General features: G+C 41.9%; 1 protein-coding gene across 3 annotated transcripts in view; it reads left to right on the forward strand.

Moving 5' to 3' along the window:
- Window positions 1-20,703, forward strand: part of LOC115267533 (zwei Ig domain protein zig-8-like) — a 663,084-nt gene that overhangs the window by 417,988 nt on the left and 224,393 nt on the right. The gene's annotated exons all lie outside the window — the stretch shown is intronic.

The raw sequence follows: 20,703 nt of genomic DNA on the forward strand, positions 1-20,703 counted from the left end.
TCTATTATAACTCCGCAGAACTTCTCTAAGTGGACTACAATGGTTCGATGTTTGGCTTACGTTTTCCGGTTTATCTGCAATTCGAAGCTGATGGTAAAAATGAAGCAGCGAACCAGTGGACCACTGATGCAGCCAGAGTTAGCAAGAGCCGAAAATTTCCTTCATCGGCTCGCTCAAACAGACGAGTATAGCGACGAAATTGCAATCCTCTTCAGTAATCGCCGAAATGAGACAATGAAAACGATTCCAAAAAGCAGCTGTATCGCCTACTTCTGTCCCTTTCTCGATGGATCTGACGTTTTGAGAATGCGAGGCCGGACCAGAGCATGTGAACTGATCGACTACGACGCAGTAAATCCTATTATCCTTCCTCGTAATCACCACGTTACGTATCTGATTGTGCTTCACTATCATCAAAGGTATCACCACCAAAATCATAATACCGTGCTAAATGAAATTCGTCAGCGGTACAGGATTCCTCGCCTCAAGTCCGTATACTACAAAATACGGAAGCAATGCCAGAAATGTATGAACGAAAGGGCAACACCGCAACCTCCTCAGATGTGTGACCTGCCGCCATCACGTCTGGCTGCCTATTCTCGTCCGTTTACGCATATGGGGGTGGATTATTTTGGGCCTATTGCGGTTTCTGCTAACCGAAAACGCGAGAAACGCTGGGTAATGATAGCCACATGTTTAACCATCCGCGCCATACACTTGCAAATTGCACACACTCTAAGTACCGATTCTTGCATAGTCGCTCTACGCAACGTCATTGGTAGGAGGGGTACACCGGCGGTCATTTATAGTGATCGAGGCACTAACTTCCAAGGCACTTCCAAAGAACTGCAAGCCGCCGTGGAGAGTCTGGACCATGAACGGATGATGGTCGAGTTCACGACGCCTCACACCAGATGGAGCTTCAACCCACCAGCCTCCCCGCATATGGGCGGAGCGTGGGAGCGCCTTATCCGAACCGTCAAGCAAAACCTCTCCAGGCTGTTACCAGGACGCACAATATCCTATGAGGTCCTTGAGAATCTACTGATTGAAGTAGAAAACGTGATAAATTCTCGACCATTGACCAATATTCCCTTGGAAGACGACGATTCTCCAGTGCTGACCCCAAATCACTTTTTGTTAGGATCGTCTAACGGTCTGAGGTCATGGACACCCTTCGATGATTGCCCTGAATCACTTCGTCGTTGCTGGCAGCTCTCTCAGGCCTTAACCAACCGATTTTGGAGACAATGGCTTCGGGACTATCTTCCATCCATAACTCGCCGAACCAAATGGTTTGATCCAGTAAAACCCATCGAAGCTGGGGATATTGTCGTCATCGTTGATCCGAACTTTCCGCGTAACTGCTGGCCGAAAGGACGCGTAATTGCTACGAAACCAGGAGTTGACGGTCAAGTAAGGTCTGCAACTGTGCTGACAGCTACTGGAATCTACGAACGCCCAGCCTTGAAGCTCGCCGTGCTAGACGTTGGCGTTTGTAAGAACACGACTCAGGATGACCATCGGCGTATTCCGGGGGGGAGTGTTGACTGCGCCACGTTGGGGTACCCGACGAGCCCCAAGAGCCCCACTACGACTACTACTACCTGCGGTACTGCTCGAACGCAATCACACCCTGGCATCCAACAGGGGAATGTCGGTCGTGCGAACAATCGTACCAAGGTCAAAGATCTACGATACTGAGAGGAAAACAATTGAAATTGAGGATAAACAAAGTGTGCCGCAAATCAAAGTACCACGAATTCGATCTTTAATTTAGCTGTTCCATCGTTTTATAGTCTGTAGAATCCAGTATATTTGCTACATTGACAGGTAATGCAAATACTGTCAAAATTAGGTCGGAAATTGATGCAAACAATGCTTAAAAACTACAATTCAAAATTTCATCTTACAGCTAAATCATACTTAACATAATTATTGAAATACGTATGAAATTGAACTATAACTAGACGTAAACTATTCTCTAATAAGGTAAGACACGACATGCACTTTACTCACTTAAAACTAAACAAACATGCATATAAATAATTACTATTTGTAGTTAAAAACACTTATTGAAAAGAGTGCGGAGGCTACAATTAGTTTGCCATCTCTTCATTGATGCGGTGACGAATCACCAAAAGTGAGTATGAATGACCTTATCTGTAGGACCGCAAACTAATAATTGTCCATCTCAGGAATTTTGTAATTTCTTCCACGACTGAATTATCGGAATAAAATTCACAAAATCTATCGATTCGTCTATCGCCCAACAGTGTCTGAGAATTTCACCTGTAATTTTTAATATTTCCGAAAACTCTGTCCAAATTGATTTACGTTTCTCTTTCTTTTATTTAGAGTGATGATCAAGTATTTTCACTTCAAGTTTTATGAACCATTTGTTCCAGATTATAAAATTTGATTATTCGCAAAGTTCGCTATGAATACTGACTGGAAATCTCGCCATCTCAATTATTACAAAGATTCGGTTGTGTCGTACAATATTCCGAAAAGTTTTTTTTTTCTAATTTACCTTGGCTGCTTTAAAGATTTTCTGCGAAAAAGTAATACATACCTACATTAATTCTGAATAGGCACTCTGTAACACACTTTTTCACACAAAGTCTATATTTACCACGGCATTGTTCCTGAAAGAGAAGGATATTAAACAGCATTTAGTTATTTCGTTTTCATTGCACCATGGTACTCGAACGATCGATTACATTTGTAAACTGAACTGCGTTTGTTTCAGGATAACAAAAAACCGTTAATGAAAGGACACGTTAGTTCGAATCAATATTGTTATCTACGCAAATAGATTGATTGCACTACACTGGTCGACAGTGGATAAGTTTAATAAGATGAACGAATTCGAAAATCAAGGCAACATTATGGTAAATTAAATATTTAACATGGGAAAATAGGAAAGAAAACTCTCGATTGCTCACAAAATACAAAGCAAACAATCTAAATTTGTCCTGCTAGAGTAAACGTAACGCCAAGAAAATGAAGAAATAGTCTTAGAAATTGATGTTCATCCACATTGTTTACAATTCTGTAGAACAGTGTTATTCAATAGTATCAAATTGTAAAAATGCTGAGCTTCCATTTCATTTTGAATAGGAGCACCAACATTGTGATTAAAATGAAATTGTTATCATGTGTTGTGGCATTAGCCTGCTAATGAATACAGATGGAAATCAGAAAACATTGACAAGAATTAAAGTGCGCACAATTTTTCTCGACTCATTCATCATTCCTATGAAATTGAATTCTGGATGCAGCATTTATTTGCCACGTATTTCACATTCATAAAAATAATAAAATAAAACTTCATCAAATATTAAATTGCGCGTTTCCCAAAACTCGTCCTCCGAGGCCGGTAACCTTTGTTAGAACAAACAATTTTCCGGCGAGTGGCAGCATAAAAACACGCTCAAATGACTGCATGGATCTAGGTTCCGCATCCGCTAAGCAACGACCATCTATGGTGCAGGGAGTTTTCCCACGCTGCAGTTGCATCCCCTCCCCATCCTCCTCCGCAGCAGTCAGTGTCAGTCAGTGGCATTTCAGTCGCCCTCACACTCACTGCACTGAATACTGATGCTGCTGCTTGCTCTCGTGAACTTATTCTTCGGCTTCTGTTTGCCCACAGCCACCGAGAATCCGACCGACCGACCGACCGACTTTGGCAGAGCACAAATGCCCCGTGCCCCAATTCTCAACCACACCACTACTGACTGGAAGCTCACAAATCAAGCGAAACTGCAGTTGCAACATTATGCACAACTTTTATGTGTACATTTCAGTTAATGAAAACAATTTGCGATTATACATAATTCCCAGCCCGGGAGCAACGGCCCGAGTGGGAAGGAAAGAAAAACTCGAAAACAAATGTTTCCTTGTTTTGCAGGAAATTGTCACGTTTTAAAATAAGTTTTCTACTATTGCAAACGAAATTTTGGAAAAAAGATAAGAGATTTTGGTCAGCACAAGAAATGCTTTATGCAGGATGCAAACTGCGTGAATAAGATAAAAAAGTAGCCCTCTGATGGCTCTGTTGAACGCATTCCACTCGAGCCCCTTACCCGCCGGCGCCGTGTCGAGCAAGTATATTGGTCTATATGCTGACGTGTAACCGGGTAGATTCCCCGGCTTTTTCATAAGGACCAGGTTCTGCCTCCACCAAACCTCCACCAAACCTCCGGAAAGACTCCTACGTTCAGGCATTGCTGCATAGACAATCTAAGTATCTCGTGATGGCTATTCTGCAAGGGCTACTTTAAAGTCTGGAACTCCGTCCGGGTCTGGGTTCTTACCAACGCAAAAAAACAAATGTTCAGTTCCTGCAACTAGCTCATCGGTAACCCTCCCGTCATTGCCAGTCTCCAGCGATCATACGAAAGGAGGCCAAGGACTAAGAATGTGACATGACACTGACTGCGCCACTATTTGCAAACTAGGAATGCAATTGCTCATTATTGTTTACGAAATATAATTGTAAAGTCAAAAATGGTACTATTGACCGTTGGAAACCCCTCCCAGAGGCAATTTCTGGCTACGCCACTGGCTTAGCCATCACGACCCTGTAGACATCACCCACGGGTTCGTATTGGCACTCTGACGCAGATCCTTATGGTATGCTTTTTTGCTTACCCTTATCTCGGTCTTGAGCGTAACTTTGGTAGCCGCGAAAGCCACCCATCATCATTCATCTTGCTCCTTATTAGTGCTCCTTGCATTTGTCGCGTAGCCCACAGACAGATAGATTTGGCATGCATGCGAGAGCGTCTATACCGACTGGTTTAAGAAGTACTTTTCCACAATACTTGGTGATACAAATACAAATCCGTGGGGTGATGACTACAGGATCGTGATGGCAAAGACGAGAAGTGTGATGGCTGCTACTGAACGATATCCAGAGATGTTGGAGGGGATCGTCGTTAGGATTTTTCCGCGTCATGATCCTAGTCCTTGACATCCTTTCGTAGGACAGCCAGAGTCTGGGGCTGGCTATAAGGAGAGGGTCACCGATGTGGAACTTGCGGGGATAGCAAAGTCTCTTAACGTAGGCAACGCCCCAGGTCCGGACGAAGTTCCGAACCTGGCCTTAAAAGTGGCTATTGCAGATGCTCCCGGGATGATCAGATCAGCTATGCATAAATGTCTGGACATAGGGGTTTTCCCAGAAGTATGAAAGAGGCAGAGCCAGGCTCTATTGCCAAAGGCGGGGAAACCACCCGGAGACCCGTTGGCATATAGACCACCCAAGTAACAATTATACTTTTGTGACAATCCTGAAGTAATTTCTAAGATAGAATCATAAAACTTTGCAATAAAGCTCTTTGTTCTGCAAATCTGAGATAAAAAAGGTATAAAACATCCATAAGACTAATCTGGCCCACTCTTCAGGAGATCTTCAAAGCTGCTTTTGAAGACTGCTTTGAAACTAGTTGTATTTATGTACATGCGCTGATGATTGATTATAAAAACTTCATGAAACTTTAACAAGAATATCTTGAGGCATGTTTATCTTTTAGCTGTCTTTCTCAAAAGTGTCAACAGTGCATAACAAATGAAATCTTTTACCTAAGCATTATGCAGATGCAAACAAGTTTTGTTTCATGGATGAAATATTAATTGAACTGCGAATTAATTTTCATCAAATTGAAATGGCTAAAACATTTAAATTGCTTGACAGATCATTGATGACAAGGAGTCGAGATATTCCGTGCCATACCCACTTTTTCGTTGATATGCCACCCAAAACATACAAAAATTACAAAGCGCCTCAAAAATAATATCAATCATTAATATACGAAGACATAAATTTCCTTCAAAAACAAAAGGCTACGCCACTTTTTCAATTATTTCTAAGCATGGCTGCCGTTCCAAGCGAACAAAACTCATGCAGCCGCCATCAATTGTTATTACCTTTAATCCAAACCCCCTCAAAACAATGATGGAACCAAGTCACCTTGCATGAACGCTACAGCCTTTATTGAAGATTGTTTTTACTAGTTATGATCTTATGGCAGATTTGTTCGTCTTAAATGAAACTTATTCGTTTTATAAAAGAGTAACAGCCTTTGACAATTGTTTGTTTACGTTTTCGATGCTAGAAAGTTGTCTCCGTACATTTCGCGGTGTTTTGCGTCAAGATGTGCCAATTCAATTTTGTTTCCCTGTATTAATAATGAAGTGCAACTTACTACAATTACACTATTTGGCATGAGCTTGAGCAGAGTCACAGTAAGTACCCATTTCATTTTCGATTCGCATAGCTATGGCCTGTGTGAGAAACTGATTGAAGGCAGGACGACAGCAGCCAGCTACTCGCATTTTTGATTGGCCGTAAAATCATTATTTCGTTGACATGATTACTTTTCAGCACAAGAATGGCTAAATTATCAGTGAGCAAACATGTTTATGTGTTTATATTTGCATGAGAACGCGGTTTTTCAACCAATTTGTTACATTAATTATTTGGATTGAAAAATAGATCGTTGTCTTATCATTATTTCGCATAGTTCTTGTTCCAGAGTAATGGCTCTAGCTCAAGAATAGAAGGCTTCAAGCAGTTTTTAATGGAGGATTAGCCAGATGAAATGCACTTGAATAAACGAAGCATAAACTTTTAATAAAATATGTTGATGTTATGTGTTGAAAATAACTTCAAATACGCCTTAAAACATATTATAAGATTTAATGCTCTTGTAAATTCAGTTGTTTTATGCGGGAATTTCAAAATTAACTTGAAGACAACTTAAAAACCACAAACGAACGAAGATTGTTTTCTCTTGATAAAAACAACTATAAATGTTCCATGAATTGGTCATGCTGTGATAAAGCTTCCATAAAAATAATCAAATCTAAAAGGAATTGAAATTGTTACTTGGGGCAATACGCTTGATCGACATGGTGGGAAAGGTAATTGAAAAGATCATCCGCAATAGAATGATGAGTCACACCGAGGGTGTAAATGGTAGCCAGTAGAGCTTCCGGAAGGGGAGGTCGACCGTAGACGCTATCCTGTCGGTTACAAAAAAACGCCGGGAAAGCACTCGAGCGTAAGAGAAGAGGGATTCGCTACTGTGCCGTAGTGACTCTGGATGTAAGGAACGCGTTCAATAGCGCCAGTTGACCAGCTATTGCCGATGCGCTCCTGCGTCTGGGATACCCGGATACCTGTACAAGATTCTCCGAAGCTACTTCCAGAGTCTAGTACTAGTTTGCGACACAGAGGTGGGTCGGAAGTGCTTTCACATAACCTCAAGAGTCCCGCAAAGCTCCATCTTGGGTCCAGTGCTATGGAATGTCATGTACGTCGAGGTGTTGAGGTTAGAGTTCCCGGTGGGAGTGGAGATGGTCGGCTTTGCTGACGACATTACGCTCCAAGTCTACGGTGAGTCGATCGAAGAAGTGGAGTTGACTACCATCCACACGATCAAGGTTGTGGATGCATGGATGATGATCGACGATAAGCCACGTTGATTACGCCTGTAAAAGAGCCTCCGCAGCTATAGCGGCACTGTCCCGGATGATGTTCAATAACTCTGCGGTGTACGCCAGTAAGCGCAAGCTTCTGGCTGGTGTCTCTACGTCCATACTAAGGTATGATGGCTCGGCTTGGGGCACTGCGCTGAGCACCGAAAGCTACCGTCGTAAACTGGAAAGTACTTACAGGCTGATGTGCCTGAGGGTTTACGAGCACGTACAGTACCGTGTCCTTGACCGTGTCACACGACGTGCTCTGGCTGCATTAACACTGGTATGGTGCCTATCGGACATTGAGTGCTACAAAGTGAAGGCCGGCACCTAAACATAATTGGTTCTTCACTGAATCTTTTCTAAAACACAATTTCAATCAATGCACGAGAGTAACACTTCCACGACCAGATGAATTTATTTGGCTTATTTTCTTTTGTACAAAGAACCAGAACAATTTGAGTTCTACGACCAACCACTCAGATTTGACACACGTTAAGTAGCCTATTCCTGCTCGGGTCCTGCCGTGGCAATAACAGAGAGAAAGCAATTCCGCTTCCAAGGCAAGGAAGTGTTCTGAATTTTGCACTGTATGGACCATTATATTTTTTCCCTCTCGTGTGGCTCCAGCAGCGGAAGTGTTATTTTGGTGAGACACTGCGTTGTAGTACCCACATGGAAACCTTGCTGCGCTGGCAACATAGAATGGAATATTGCGTCCGTACAACCAGAGAGCAGAGACTGCTGCTGTAATTTTGTTGATGGCGATGACTGTTTGTGATGTTCTTGCAAACGGCACGGTTGGGACGAATTTACTTCGAGACGTCCGAACTTGACACTTGCTGCACGTTGTGGTGGTTCGCTAAAGTTGATGCAATTGGGACCAGGCCATCATAACTTTAAGTGCTCTAAAATCACTTTAATCTATATATATAAAAATGAGTTTGAAGTCCCATTGAGGCAACAAAACTCGCGAACGGATGAACCGATAAGCATGACCCTTGCACGGTTCGATTCGTATTCAGGGTAGCTGTGTTTATATGTACAAAGAGTTACGAAAATCATCTAGAAAAGTAACAAAATTGATAAAGAACTGATTTTCCATGAGTTGGGAAGGAAATCAATACGACCAAAATGAAATCAATCTAGAGTGCGGTGCTATTTTGAGCTCAACAGTTGTCAAACCATTACAGCTTGGCAAGACAAAGTTTGCCGGGACAGCTAGTAATTGATAAAATGGCTCATGTGGGAGTCTCTCACTGTGACTGTTCTCTAAATTGAAATGACTTGTCCATTGACAACGACAGATGGATAGTTACTATTTATTCCTATTAGGGAACTCACACAGCTTCAGAAGTTCTCAAAAACGGTTCCAACACACAGCCGCCTTCAAAGTTACTCTCATTTTAATCTAAAGTTTGCTCATAATTCTTCCTGGCGGTATTGTTATGTTATGGATGTGGCAAGGTGATGTTGTTTCGTTGGAAGTTTTTATTTTTCCCTGCACAGTTTCCATGTTGGCTTTTGAAAGCTACTACCCTGCGACGGCTCGGGGAAAATTGCACCCAACATCATTAAAACAACATTTATAAATTAAAAATAAAGATTGTTTATCCACCACCCTCGCCCTCCATCGCCACATTCGCTGGTTGTAAGAATTTTACCCGAGTGTCATTTGAAGCAATCGCTCCCAAGACACAATTCTTCGTCCTCTTTTCGCAGCTACCTTTTTTTTCCCTCGAAAAGCCCTCCAGCAGCCTCTCATTGCCATGATAATCATTTTCATATAATGAGCACAGCTGTCCTATGCCTTCAAACATGACTTTTTCTACCTTTATTTTTTTCTCCTCTCTGTTCTAACGATGAAATTGTACCAACCTTTTTACCTTGTCAGGAAATACGCCACCAGTGAGACTGTTCGAATTTCCATTCCTTTGTGCAATACAGCGCGGCGGCGAGATCGTCTCTGGCTCGTTAAAAGTAACATGTGGACTAGGTAACTTTCGAGAAAAGGAGTGCGAGGGCTTTATTTTCCAAGATAAATTGTTTGTTGTTTCAGTGGCATCGTTTGGTACACGTTTTCTTGTGTCATCAGTGCAGAGGTTCGTATTTTAAGGGGCAAAATGTTTTTGGACCAATTATTTTGCTGTTGTTATTGGATGTTAACGTCCTTACCCGGATGGAGTCTGTTTTAAGCCGAAATGTCTTTGATTTTTACCAAGACTATTAGACATGAACATTCTAGGCCAATCAGATGATACCGGAAACTTTTGAAGCACTAGAAAATTAAACAATACCTATTCATTACTTTTGTTAACATACAAAATGCTTAGCTTTCAAAAGTTTTGATCGTTTAATCGTTTAATGTGGCCGAAATGTTTCGGATAGTCATTTTTTTTTTTCTCTCACAAAAAAGTTCAACATGCTGTAACTTTTCATAGAGTGCATTACAAAATCTCAAATTTTGACTGTTTGTCAACTTGTCATATGTGCCCCATTGGTGTAAATTTGAGCTCGATGGGTGAATATTTCGCGAAGTTAGAGCTGTTCTGGTAAAACACTATTTTTAGACCACTAATTATTGAACTGTCATACCTTGGAAACCAGCGAACCGAATTGAAAGAAATTTTTAACGTTTATCGACAATATATTGATACTTGATACAACTTTGTAAAATGTAATATACTCTCATGACGAATAAAGTTATACAGGTTTGACATTTTCACCAATATAGGGTAAAATAAGTTAAATTTACAATACCACACAAACTATTTTAAGTATTGTATAATTCGTGTAGTAAGTACTACCGAGAAGTTTGTGTGACTTTATGTAAACCGTGAATGTAATAAAATTGGCAGTAGTATTCGTGTTAAGTGAAGGTTTTTCCCAGCTAAACTCCCGACACCCATAGGGTTAGTTAGAATCAGGCTCCACCCTACTACGAGATGACCATCAGCCACCCCCCGAAGTATCAAAACCCACCGCCAGATGGACGGTTACCATTCCTGGGCTGCCATGAGGGGTGGCGTGATGGAGCCATTAAGAAATATGCAAATGGGATGAGGGGGCAATGACCGGAGTAAGAGGTCATGGGCATCCAAGCGCTCGACGACTTCATGGCTAGACCATGAGCATCACTTACAAAAAAAAAATCGTTGAGCAAGACAGTTTTGAAAAGCTAGGGACAAGTTGTAGAAAGAAATTGGAGAAGTGAAAGAAGTCTAAGGAAGTACAAGTGGAAAGAAACTTGGTAAAGTGAATATCATGTGACTACTAGAACCACTAATAAAGGCCTGATTGTAATGCATTTCCCTCATCCCAGAACACCGCCGTTTTTGGTTTACGAACCCCGTGAAGTGCCCTACGACATCCGTGTGTCCGAAGTCACTCCACCTCAATGTAAAAATAAACTGCGCTTATCAATCAATTAATTTCAATCAACTAGGAGGTTTAGTAGAAACGAGTTGATCGTCTTACAGGTACTACGCTCCATAATGAAAGTTCGACTATCCTCGATGACGCCAAGCGCTCCAGACTTGAAGCAACAAGTCGCAATAGCATTTCCTTCAAAGAATAACGGGTCTTATACCAGCAGGCAGCTTATGGCCTACGGTGCTGCATTTCCTGCACAGTTTGCTCAGTCAGGGCCTCTGTAGGCCTATAACTTGTGTCCACCAGAACGTTCCACGAGCCACCAGAGGTTTGTTTCAGGTGTCTGGAACCATCCAGACATACGATGACATACGCACCAGCTTTCCTTGATCATCCCTACTTTAACGATTTTTTTTTATGTCCGCCACAGGTAGCTGAACCAAGGCTACCTGTGTCCCTGCCGCCCCTTCACAGCTCAACGACTGCGGTGGCCACCTGCACGTCGCACTGTTTCCACAGTGCCTCGACGAGCTCTTCTACTTCGGTGACCACGTATAGGTTTTTCACCTTGAGCGTCGACTCGCCTCTACCCCTTCGCCAAAAACCTCTTCCGCCAAACTTTTGTAGGCGGCGCCTTTGCCTTTCTCATCGCGCTTCACCTCCAGGATCATCTCGCCCGTACGGGTACATCTGATACTGCACATCGCCTTCAAGAGCGTGACCTTTCTCGCGCTTGGCACCTTCTCTTTAACGCCTTCTTGGACGGCAACCGAATTGCTATTTTCTTGATGATGATGATGATGATGATGATGATGATGATGATGATGATGATGATGATGATGATGATGATGATGATGATGATGATGATGATGATGATGATGATGATGATGATGATGATGATGACGATGATGATGATGATGATGATGATGATGATGATGATAATGATGATGATGATGATGATGATGTTGATTGAGTACCTACCATCAGCGTAAGGTTTACCTAAGGCTGCCAGGGCCCTAAATTTTCAATTTCAATTGAAATTTTCCGCTGAAGTTTGTAAACAATGCTTTCAATCGTCAATGGAAACAAGACGCCGTCGTCATTATGCTTCCTTAGGCTTAGCAGCGACCACCTGCATCTACTTCCCTGAAAATGTCCGTGGAACTAACTTCCGAGTTGTTATTTCCTTACTTACTTACCTTACCGGTTAAACTAAGGCCTCACACTTAGAATAAATTTCAGTATTTGGTGAAAAAATCACCGAAACTGGTCTGTAAACAAGCAAACTATTACGGCGAAATCGATGAAATTACAGGAGAAATTCGGTGAAATCTATGAAAGTACCGAAGAATCGGTGAAATCAGTGGCAGCAAGTATGGTTCCTGATCAGAAGGTCGTGCATTCAATCCCATGATCAACCTTTTTATGAAAATAGAGGTTTTTTGTGCTCGCATAAAATCGCCGTTAATTTGTGAAAAACTACCGTACGGTCGGTAATATTCACGTATCATTTGTAAAGTTTACCGTACGTTCAATGATATTGGCAGTTCGTTCTTAAACAAACATGCCGAACGTTCTGCGATTTTTACGATAAATTTGTAACACGCAGAAAAAAGCATAGTAAAATCAAAAATATTTCAGGTAAACTCAAATAAATTGTCAATTTGTTCTGGCAACAAAAATAAAACTGTTTGGAGTAAATCGAACGTCACATTGAAGCAAATTCACTCCATTTTTTAAACAAACATGCATCTTCTGACAGGTTATGTTAGAAACAAATGTATTTTTTTTGTTTTTTGTGGCAGGTCGGCCCTACGGAAATATTTGTTTTCCAATTGAATTAACAAAGTCATTTCCTTCCCTAGGAAAACCCACTTCCCGCGTGGCACTTTCAATGTCAACATCATGTAGATAACATACGTTCCCGAAATCAATGGGATTTCGTGGAAACTTTTGGTGAAACTTGACTTTTTTGTAAGAGGAAATCTTGTTTGGTGCTGCAGCTGGAACTTGAGAGTTTTGTTTATGTTCTCGACGGCGGAACGGGGGGCTCTTCAATGGGTATTGTAGAAATCAATATGTAATTGAGTTAGTTTTAAAAATTAATATTTTAGTTTTGAAAATTTTATCAGTTTACCGAAAAAAACATAAATATTTTTGTTTCAAACGAACGAAATTTGTCTCCATGAAAGAGTACCGAACGTTCCGGTGCAACAAACCCGTGAAATGAGATTCAGCAATTCATTGCCAAAATGACTTTTTTTGCCATTTCTCGGGAATCAGACGTCCGCCACCCTTTTCCCCAATCATTTGCAACAATTTTGATATAGATAATAAGAGATACGAAAAGTATCGAAGGAAAAACATTTTTGTTTTAGTATATGATGATGAACAATGATATCAATTGTTGGGAACATTGAGAACTAGCGACAAAAAAGGGAGAGAGCCAGGGGGTCAAGAATGACTCGAGAAAGGGAAACCAACATTTTGGGATCTCGACTTATAATTTATGGCATAAACATTGGGCATGGTTTTCAACATATGTTGAAGCCTTCTCTGCCTGTATTCGGGGTGACGAAATTCAAGTAGGGTCTTGTACCATTTGGGCAGGTGTACCTATTTTGGGCACTTGCCGCTATAAATAAATCAATTTCAAACCGATTGATTTGAAATTTTGTATAGAGTCTTAACAAAAATTCAAATCAATCGGTTTAAAATTGACAGGGTCGTCTTGATGAAATAAACAATTGCCTAGAAATCCGATCGCTAACGACGGGATACTAGAAAACCCCGAGAACTACATGCCTTTTTCTTTCGGGTCATAAATTATACAAGACTTCACACGCAGAGGATTCTTGCTGATTATGCAACAACCCCAAGCCGATATGGAAATGAAGGGATGATCGTAAAATGGGTTGAGGAGAATGATCTGATTGTTTTTGCAACAAGAAAAAGCTTGACAATGCATAACCTTTCCCGAAAAAAGGTAATCACAGACGACGATCATAAATGGATCGTAAAATTATGTTTTGAATCAATCGGACGACCGTCCACACTTCCATGCGTAGAGGGAGTGAAAATTCTAACGCATGAGTGATCGTAAAACTGGGACGGATGACGACGAGAGATAAGCACCATAAATTTATGATCGCCCGGTGCGTTCGTGAAAAATCAAGTTCGGGGATGATGATGGTTGGGTTGGCCCTTGATGAATCAGCCACCAAGGAACAAAAACTCTGAGAATTAATCCCGCTCACCTCAGAATTTTGAGAGTTGGTTTGGGAAAACAATTTTATTTGATCCCGATACGATCTCACTGAGGGAGAATGTGGATGGGTGATGCAATGATGCATGGGCAAATTAGCTTTTTGTTTTGGGGGAGAGCGATGAGCGAATCTCAGAGGTGAGGTAAGCATGGAGAAAAATTGGCCATCCGTTCTGGATACTCAATTGATCTCGCGCGGATGTGAAATGGCAAAATGGGAGGCATGGGGAAAATCGATTATCCGTGTAGGGGAGAGATTAGAATTGCTCCCGCGGATGCGCGAATGCAAATATTAGAGAATGAAGCGTAATTAAAAAATCAATTACGCATGGGGGCATTGAGAAATTAGTTTCTCTTTAGTCTGGGGGAGAGTCCTGGAGAATTTTTGATCGGATCATAATTTTGATCAGGAGAATAAGAGTTTATGGATAGGGAGAGGACCCCTATAAAAGGGGTTGCAGATCCAAGGATCGCTGCTGGTCTCGTCGTATTATCTTTTTCGTAGGAGTCTTTTTTGTTGAAGTAATTTTTTTTTAGTCAGTTAGCTAGTGCTTCAGTTCAGTGAATTTAGTCAATGAGTCAGTCAGTCAGATTTTATAAGTAGTGATTATTTTTCGTTACTTCAGTGTTTTTGTAACGATTAGACTATATTTTATTCAGAAAATAAAGTGGTGTAGTTTTAAGAAGTGTTGGTTAATTATTTAGATGATGACATATCTTTAAGAAAACGAGGAAGCGAAGTTCGATTGCAATTAAGAAGTGAGTGGAGTGGTCTGCTTCACCGGTAATTTTTACAGATGCATTTTCCTGAGATTCACAGTACGTTCGATGATATGAAAAATCACCGAACTTTTTACCGTACGTTCAGCTGTTGAGATTACTTTAAAATTTTACCGTAATCCGTCATTTTTTCTAGATGTGCTGAGTATTCTATGCTGTACGTAGAAGTCGTTTCCATTCAACTCGGTTCATGACTGTGCGTCTCTAGTCCCTGTCCCGGACTTTGTGAAAGGTCCTCAAAATGTCCTCCACTTGGCCGGCCCTCTAGAACACTGCGCACCACGTCTTCTGTAGCCCACTGTAGCGTCCCAATTTTCACGTTGTGGGCAATGGTTGGTTCTCTCAGCGGCTGATACAGTTCGTGGTTCATTCGCCTTCTTCCGTCTGTTTTCTTCCATATAGGGTAATTCACCAATTGTTGAACACTACCCATATGTTGAACAGTTTCTAAAAATGTTATAATAAGTTTAACTTAAGTAATTTTCCATCAACGTAAACGTATGATGTAGATGCGTATACATGTGTGTCATGATATTGCAACATTAAAGTTACAAAATTAGACATATTTTACGTCAAAAATATCGATTGGAAATTTTGAACCGCTGATGACACGAAAACTGCACAATTCTTAAGATTAATTTTAAGAAATTGTTGTTTATTTCGGCAAATTGCTGGCAAATCGACCACAAATATCAAAGTCACATCATAGTTACAAGAACTGGAAGGATGTCCTTAACAGTTAAACATTGTTTAAAATCACATTTTCATTGTAATTCCATTTGAAAAAAATATTTTTCTTATCACACTATCATTATGCATCTAGGATCCAATTGTTGAACACTGGCATATCCTAGTACAATGTTAGCATTGCTGCCATATTTTTTTTTTCACTTTACCTAGCCGTGCATTTCATGGGGTTTCAAAGACGTTCCAAGGATGTTCCAGGGATGTTCCCGAGGGCTTCAGGAATGTTTCAGGAGTTTTCAATGGGTTTCAAGCGCGTTCCAGAGGTGTTCCAGAGGGATTCATAATGCTAAGGGGGTCTCAGCAGTATTTTAAAGTGTTCCAGGGGGTTTCAGGAGCGATCCACAGGTTTTCAAAGGATTTCATTGCAAAGTATTTAGTTCAAAGGGTCGTTCCAAGGGTGTTCTAGGAGGTTGAATGGGTCCCATGGGTTTCCAGGAGTGTTTCAGGGACTTTCAAAGGCGTTCTTTTCTTCAGTTGTTTTCGCTTCTAGTCAATTTTTCCAAATTTTTTATATTTAGTTATGTTTAAAACGATTTCAGTCCACTAGAGCTCTCTTAGAATGGGAAGCGATTCTTTGGGAACGTTCATAAATTACGTCACGCGTCAAACATTTTAGAGGTCTCATACAAAAAGTATGATATAGGGGGAGTGGGGGGTTAAAATAAACAATTTTTGCGTGACGTAATTTATGAACGCTCCTTCATTTGAATGAATTGTCACTCAAACGACTAACTGGGCACAAAACACGAAAAACCCGGAAAAAAATCCGCCAGAGTGAAAAATTATCGGATGTCGAGTCAAAGTCGGGTCAAATTTTATCAAATGTTGGACCACTGTTGGACTCACATCGGATAGCTGTTGGGTCTATGTTGGGTTTGGTGACCAACATAAAAATAGGTCAATGATAGGTTTATGTCGGGTTATACATCATCCAATTACGAATAAAGCTTGAACCGTTCAACAATTAGCGAGAATCGTCCAACATTAGGATGAGCTAGCTTATGGAAGCGTTCAACATTTGGGTTACAGAATTCCCATACAAATGTTCTATTTTCTATTATAAGGCCGTTCACAATGCTGTTTTATTTTGTATGGTGAGTTTTAAAAATTTAAAAACTCGCCATACAAAATAAAACAGCATTGCGAACGGTCTAAGGGAATACAAATTAAATGGGAAGTATAAGCTATGAGTGGATCTAGACGTTCACTGGATATTTTTCAACTAAAATGGAATTATTCACGGAAAAACAAACGAAAGCAAAAATGCCAGTGCTAACCGTTGAACAATTGGCGAATTACCCTATGACAATTATGGCCTTATGATAATCATTCTCAACGCTACGCTAGGAGTTGTCACCTAAAAAAGTAGCACATTTCAGAGATGAAATAAATGGACGGAAGTTGAAAACGAATGACAGGTTACCGCATCGAGACCACCCTTTCACATTTGGAGACACAAACTTTCCGAAAATGATTGTATATGTATGTCAGTTGATGTCTATCACCGAGAAGAAAGTCTGCGGTTTTTTGTCCAACCTCCAGTCATTGCAATTCGTCGTTCCATTTGATCCTCTATAGTACCCTCATGCCCCAATATGGCATCCATGCATCGGGCTATGTCGGGATCCAATGTGTGCAATTCGCTCAAACCAGCGGGAAACATTATTGCCGTTTTGTCACGTAAAAACTAAACGAAAGTTTTTAATTGTCACGTCAAAATGAAATAGCTGTTGGCTTTCGAGGATAAACTTTTCGCTCGAGCTGGGTTCTCTTTTTCGGTTCGGTTCTTGTTTTATCTTCGACTGATGTCCCACCTCCGTCCCTGGGGTCCTCACCGCAGTGCAATATCTCATTTTTTTTTTCTGGTTCTCGGTGGCACTTCTCTTCGGGGCGAACGGTATCTATATTGTTGAGTTGCTCCAGCAGCAGCCATAATCATCTGCACGGCAGCTTCAGCGGTGATCTGATTTTGTTGTTTTGCCACTGCACGGATCGACGGACGTGAGTTTGTACTCGTCTGTAGTTAATTATGTCTCGTTTCCTGATAAGTTTTCTCATTTAAGTTCAAATTACCGAAATTCGAAATGTGGTTGTGCTTTGTATCATTTGCTGCTACCTTAGAAACAAACCGTGATGCTCAGAGGGTTTGCATATTGACAATGAAGTTAAGCAAAAATTTTAAGGAGCGCTTTGGAATTTAGAGAAGTGTATGATTATTCGAAAGTCGAAAGAAGTTCTAGCATCGAATACTTGAAACTATCTATTCCTGAACTTTGCCCAGATCTGCAGGGGTATCATACCCATCTACCCGAATCACTTGGCAACGAGCTCACTCACCTCGCCAGTTCTGATGTAGTCAAATTCAAACAGTAAATGAAGATGCACCGAAATAGCTCCCTGTGGAATGTTTGCTTGCGGTGGCGTATGGTGTGCGAAGATGCGCTGGGGGATGAAAGCAGCGAATTAATCTCAAAACCGTGACGGTAATAAATTTGTTCGGCACTCTGGCGGCGCGTTCCGTTCCGTTCGTTGCTTGACGTGAGTGGTGAGAGGTGGATAAAAAATTACTGCCCCGAACGAAAACCGTTTCCATGAGGCGACGACGAGAAAACTCGTGTTGGTAAATTGCGCTGGGAAGCACTGCGGTTGCCTGTACCTGGATGGGATTTCTTCTGCGGTTTTTCCTACATTTATGTAAGATTTAACACTTCCTTCGCGGAGCTGGGTGCGTCTCTCGGGTGCCATTGGGCCATTTTGCGGTTGAAAAGTTTTGGTGCCAATGTTTTCGCGGTTTCAACTTGATCCAAATGAAAAACAAACACACTTTGCTCGGTGGATTTGACAACATTTACAGTAGTGTTTACACGTTCCAAATATAGATCTATGTGTTTGTTTTATTCATTCCTCTACACAACAGTGTTTTTGACAAATATTTTTCGTCAACGATGCTTTTCTAATCAGTACAAAACCGCGAACTTTTTTTTTTTCTAAGCAACTTATTTTCTAACCAACGGGGGATGATCTGCCGTGAGCAGCATAGTTGTACCATGTTCTATGGAAATTCTTATTAACATGGGACAACTATGCTGCACACGGAAGTGATCTGCTCAAAAGACACGTGAATGGGAGATCCAGGTAGTGGGGGTTAGGGATCACCATGGTTGCCAAACCCTACGTCTCTCCAAAACCCAGTAGATTGACACAACGATAGGAACTGTACCGGGATGTTCTCTCCGAAGCCATATTTTTCGCTAAAAGGGTCCATTTCGACCGCAGGGCACCGGTATGACCTACGAATCTGACTCCGAACCCCTGGACCACCTCTTGTACCGCATTTGAACTAGCCATTCTCCGAGTCCACGTGCCACCTCCTCTGTAGCTCCCAGACGATATGGGTGATAGCCGTTGAAACGGAATTCCAGCGAAACTCATCCCTACGCATCCTCTGGACAAGATTGTCTAGAGTTGTGTCCTCTCCGTATGTGGCAAGCATGCGGTCACGCATTGTGCGAAAACGCGGACACAAAAACAAAACGTGTTCAGCCATTTCCTCTAAACCAGTACAAACAGGGAATTTGGAACAACCTACTTGCCCGAAATGGTGTGGATACTGTCGGAAGCAACCATGGCATGAAAGGGCCTGTGTCAGGTGGAATGTTACTTCCCCATGGCCCCTATTAATCCAACTATCTAACCTCGGAATCAACGTATGGGTCCACCTTCCTCTGGTGGGCACTGTCCCACGTACGCTGCCTTTTGACCTTGGAGGGCATCCTGGCCAGGCTTTCCAAATGTACAGCCTTCTCACAACAGCCCGCGCAAGGCTGAATCGACACTCTCTTATGTGTGCAGACCATCTCTCGTTACCGTGTGCAACACCATCAGTGAGAAATGTATCGCCAACAGCACGCACACGCATGAGCGAAAGATGTATTGAAACAGCCGCTGCTTCGGCTGCTTGCCTGACAGTTGCATACTCGAGCCGTATCGAGCCGAGTGGGAAACGTCGTCAGTATTGTAGGCCACATGGCGATGACAATCTTCGGCTAACCAAGCCGGCTGTCGCGTAAAGGGTGTCATAGGCTGTCACGGGAGCACATGGCTTAACGCTAAAAGTTATTCACAAAATATGTGCTCAACAAATATTTTTTTACAAACATGATATGCCTTTCAGAAGATGCCCCAGGGGCGAAAAGAAGTTTGTGCCAGCGTTTGTCAAAATTGTAATCTGGCTAAAATATACCACTGATGTGAGATTCAACTCTCTTTTATATTGAAAACATGGCAGTGCATTTCACATGCCAATAACAAATAATGCTATGCAAAATACTCTACTAGAATAAGACTTACAGGTACATATTCTCTATTTGAAAAAATACATAATACATGAAACGCGTCGATAATTTTGAGCGTGCGATATACCATGATACTCGACACGTTCAACAGAAGTAAAATGCTCGGGCCGAGCGCAGCGATTTTCGTCACTTCGTGTCCAGCCAACAAGAGACGGTTTGGGCTAGAGCCGAGGTTGTCATCGGCGAACGAACGCACAGCGAAAGCAGACGATGTGAGCAGTTCCCGACAGTGATGTTGTAGGTCGCATGAGTTTTATTCTGTGGGCTGTCATGAACCATGCATTCACAAGGCTGTCATCGGAATAAGAGTGTGACAGCCATCAAAATGCTATCATGATGCGGTACTTTTGGGAAGCCTGCCTGGCAGTCCCGCTATGCCTCTTGTGCAGCGCATTTCGGAGCACTCCATGTCCTCACTGATGAGGATACAAATACGCACCATACCAGTGATGACGCAGAGCGCGTCGTGTGACATGGTACGGTACGCGCTCGCAACCTTCAGGCGCATCAGCTTGTAAGTACTTTCTAGCTTACCACGGTAGCTTTCGGTACATAGCGCAGCGCCCCACGCCGGGCCGCCATACCTTAGTTTGAACATAGCAAGACTAGCCAGAAGCTTGCGTTTACTGGCGTACACCGCAGAGGTATTGGACAGCAGAGCTATTGTTCCCGGTGGAGGAGCTTCCCGGTGGAGGA

This window comes from Aedes albopictus, chromosome 3 (genome assembly GCF_035046485.1).
Source record: "Aedes albopictus strain Foshan chromosome 3, AalbF5, whole genome shotgun sequence".
NCBI classification, from domain to species: Eukaryota; Metazoa; Arthropoda; class Insecta; order Diptera; family Culicidae; genus Aedes; species Aedes albopictus.